The following is a 4,869-nucleotide window of genomic DNA, read 5'->3' on the forward strand; positions in this document are numbered from 1 at the left end:
CTGTTGGCTTGACTACCACTCAGGGTTTAAGCTCGTCACCAATCTTAGGAACCTGGGACTGAACACCTCCCTCTGTATCTGGATCCTGGACTACCTGATAGGCCGGCCCAAGGTGGTGAGGGTAGGCAACAACACCTCCGCTCCGCTGACCCTCAACACGGGGGCCCACAGGGGTGTGTTCTTAGTCCCCTCCTGTACTCCCTGTTCACCCATGACTACATGGCCACGCATGACTCCAACACCATCATCAAGTTTTCTGACAACACAACAGTGGTAGGCCTGATCATCGGCGACGATGAGACAGCCTATAGTGTGTGACCTGGCAGTGTGGTGCCACAACAACATCTCCCTCAATGTCGGTAAGACCAAGGAGCTGAACGTTGACTACAGGAAACGGGGGTGGGAGAGCACGCCCCCATCCACATCGGTAGGTTGAGAGTTCAAAGTTCCTCTGTGCCCAAATCACTAAGGACTTAAAATGGTCCACACACAGAGCACAGTCGTGAAAATGGCACAACAGTCCTCTTCCCCCTCAGGAGGTTGAAAAGGTTTGAGATGGGCCCTCAAATCCTGAAAAGTTCTACAGCTGTACCATTGAGAGCATATTGACTGACTGCATCACTGCTGGGCATGGCAATAGCAACGCCCTCGATTGCATGACGCTACAGAGGGTGGTGTGGAAAGCCCAGTACATCACCGGGGCCGAGCTCAATGCCATCCAGAACCTCTAAATCAGGTGGTGTGAAAGGAAGGCCCAGACAATCATTAATTAAAGACTCCAGCCACCCAAGCCATAGACTGTTCTCTCTGCTTCCGCATGGCAAGCGATACCAGTGCATAAAGTCTGACACCAACAGGCTCATGAACAGCTTCTATCCCCAAGCCATAAGACTGCTAAATAGCTAACTAAATAGCTAACAGAATTTCTACACAGACTATCTGACTTGACCCTTGTATTTGATTCTTATTTTTGCACTGTTTCTATACACACTCAGAGGGCCCTAAACACTCACACACACTGACACTCCAACACACACAAACACTCACTTCATCATTTGCTCTCACACACATAATATGCACATACTTTTATACTGACTCTACACACATGCACACCAACTCACATACAATCATCAAATACGGTGATGCTACTCTGTTTATCATATATCCTGATGCCCAGTTACCTTACCCCTATACATATCTATCGGTCCAGTAATTCATTGTAAAAATGGTACTGGAACTGACAGACCCTTTTTTTGGGGGGGAGGGAGATTTGGTAGGTGTATTAATCAAATAAATATACAAAGTAAATATTATTGTATGTAGGTTTGAGAATTTTAAGTTGAAATGTGAAATTAATGTCCACAAATAATAACTGAACTCTTGACTTTCTGTTTCAGACTCAACCACCACCACAAATTCTACCACTACTCCAACACCCTCCTCCTCTCAATCTCCCACCTCCACCAGTGCTTCTACTCTTCTCCCCTCCACTTCCACTCCACCTCCTCCTTCCACCAGTGTCACCTTCTTGAGGAGGAAGGTGATGGTGGTGAGGGAGAAGCTGTGCTGGTCCGATGCTCTGTTCTACTGCAGAGACCACGACTGGGACCTGGTCAGTGTTCGCAACGAGACAGAGCAGAGGGAGCTGGAGAAACTGGTGAATGGCAGTAACTTCATCACCCCCCTCACCTCCCATCTGTGGCTGAGCCTGTCCAGGTACACTACCTGATGGTTTTAAAAATATAGATTTTCCAAGCAAACGTCCATTGTCCTGTACCAACATTTGCTGAAAATCTTTTCATCTTCACTTTGCTCCACTGTTCATGCATCTTGGTTTTAAAGTGAGGCAACTTTTCAGCAGTTTTTTCTCTCCCTGCAGGTACATCCTGGGAGACACGTGGTACTGGATGACCGGAGACCGTATGAACTACACCCACTGGGTGAACGGTGTCCCCCCTAGGAAGGACTTTTCCAACTCCTGTGGAGCGATGACCAACGGGGCTAACGGAGGGAACTTCCTCTGGGTGGAGCGGCTCTGTGATGACCATTACAACTTCCTCTGTTACTCAGGTACCTGCTTTTCTCATAATACAGTGCATTCGGAAAGTATTCAGACCCCTTCACTTTTTCGACATTTTGTTATGTTATAGCCTTATTCTAAAGGGTTTCCTCATCGATCTACACACAATAAATGATAAAGCGAAAAAGAAAAAAAAAACTAATTTACATAAGTATTCAGACCCTTTGCTATGAGACTCGAAATTGAGCTCAGGTGCATCCTGTTTCCATTGATCATCCTTGAAATGTTTCTATAACTTGATTGGAGTCCACCTGTGGTAAATTCCATTTACTAGACATTATTTGGAAAGGCACAAACCTGTCTATATAAGGTCCCACAGAGCAAAAACCAAGCCATGAGGTTGAAGGAATTGTCTGTAGAGTTCAGAGACAGGATTTTTTTGAGGCACAGATCTGGGGAAGGATGCCAAAAAATGTCTGCGGCATTGAAGGTCCCCAAGAATACAGTGGCCTCCATCATTCTTAAATGGAAGAAGCTTGGAACCACCAAGACTCTTCCTACAGCTGGCCAAACTGAGCAATCGGGGGAGAAGGGCCTTGGTCAGGGAGGTGACCAAGAACCTGATGGTCACTCTGACAGAGCCCCAGAGTTCCTCTGTGGAGATGGGAAAACCTTCCAGAAGGACAACCATCTCTGCAGCACTCCACCAATCTTGCCTTAATGGTAGAGTGGTTAGACAGAAGCCACTTCTCAGACCAAGAAAAACAAGATTCTCTGGTCTGATGAAACCAAGATTGAACTATTTGGCCCGATAGCCTAGTGTCATGCATGGTGGTGGCAACATCATGCTGTGAGGATGTTTTTCAGCGGCAGGGACTGGGAGACTAATCAGAAAAGTACAGAGGGATCCTTGATGATAACCTGCTCCAGAACGCTCAGGACCTCAGGCTGAGGCGAAGGTTCACCTTCCAACAGGACAACGACACTAAGCACACAGCCAAGACAACGTAGGAGTGGCTTGGCCCACTGGCCTCATAAGCCTGGTCTGAAGACTGGTCTGAAGGTCCCCAGTATCAGTTGAAAAAATGCATGGAAGTATATATGGAGACTGTTTAGTGCCAAAAATAAAGGGTAAAAGAATAACAAATGTTTCCAGACGTAACAGATAGACACTTCAGAACAAACTTCCATTAGATTATTGGTTAGAGACAATGTTGACTGTCTCTTGTCTCTCTGTCCTCAGGTCCTGAAGTCAACAGAGTGTATTTCTACAGCAGCAGACGGACATAGTGAGGCGCTGTGGAGCTCCAGAGGCTGACATCCAATCCCCTTTATATTTTCCTGTTGTAAAATTATTATTTAGATTCAGCTTTAAAGATACTTAGAGGTTGTCTGACCAGGTAACTTTTACTGAGTGTAGCTATTGTAGCTGGTAGGAGAGAGTATTTGATGGCGCTTAACAATGTGGCCATACAGGATTTGGATTCTGCCATTCATTGATTCTGTTAGAGGCTCTAGAACATTCTAATAGTATTTTCCTGTTGTAAAATTATCACATTTAGTTTAACATTTTCTAAGATTGTGTGTGATTTAATAATAATGTTATAGATTATGAGAGTATTGTTTCTTTATATAATCACGATGCTGTCAAAGTGTGTTTTTAAAGAGTCGATTGGATGCCCCACACGTCACACGTGACGTCATCTTGAATATTGAACAGCTCCCTGTGTGTTTATGCTAGAGACTTAACCGCAGATCAATCCCTTCTTTAACGCCAACATAAAGCTTGCGCCTATTCCATAACATGGGGCCTTTGAAAGCAGTGTTTTTCTACACAAGAGAGGATCCGGACAAGAAAGTCAGCACAAAATCCTATTTAAAACCCAAGCCGTTTGAGCTAGCAACTCATACGACTGCATCATCGATAGCGGAGACTCTCACGACATCCACAGTTTTTACGGCAGTCGTTGGAAACCTTCTGATGCCACGTAGTCATTTCGAAGATGTCTTCACACAAAAATGTTTGAGCCACAAACGAATAAGTCATCAACATCGACAGGTTAGACTTATTTAGCACTCACTTGTCACAGGGTTTAAAAGAACATGTTGAAATGCCTTTCTAGTGGTTTGTTCCTGTGGAAGAATTTCTACTTTCTGTTTTACATTTTGTGTGCTATTTAATAATAATTGTATTTGTTGTTATAGATTATGTTTAATGTAAAATATATATATATACTTTTTTTAAATCTTTGAATTTCGTTTTTTCATCGATTTGACCTTGTTTTCTAAATCTGTATTAGTCTCATATTCACATCCTTACGTAACACTTTTGATGTTTATTTTTCATCTTTGAAATTGAATGATGATAGTAAATGATGTTGATGTTGTTCTTTCTACCACCAGTAGAGGTGACGTGGAGCAGGTCTTTAATGCAGAGTTTGATTATGTTTAATTGTTTAATTGACTATTGTTTTACTGTTGTATTGATTATTTATGTATCAACCATGGAAAATGCAGATGTTGCCAGAAAAATATATGTCTGCACCTCTAGCACTGCATCTCAGGGCTAGAGGTGTAACTACAGACCCTAGTTTGATTCCAGGCTGTATCACAACCAGCCGTGATTGGGAGTCCCATAGGGCGGCACACAATTGGCCCAGCGTCGTCCGGGTTAGGGTTTGGCCGGTGTAGGCCGTCATTTTAAATAAGAATTTGTTCTTAACTGACTTGCCTAGTTAAATAAAGGTTAAATAAATACAAATAAATACATAATATAACAGTTTCTGTATGACTTTTCAATATTTTCAATTAAAACACATTTATTCAGTTTAAAACGACTTTATTATGTT

The sequence above is a fragment of the Oncorhynchus kisutch genome, linkage group LG16 (assembly GCF_002021735.2).
Source record: "Oncorhynchus kisutch isolate 150728-3 linkage group LG16, Okis_V2, whole genome shotgun sequence".
NCBI lineage: Eukaryota > Metazoa > Chordata > Actinopteri > Salmoniformes > Salmonidae > Oncorhynchus > Oncorhynchus kisutch.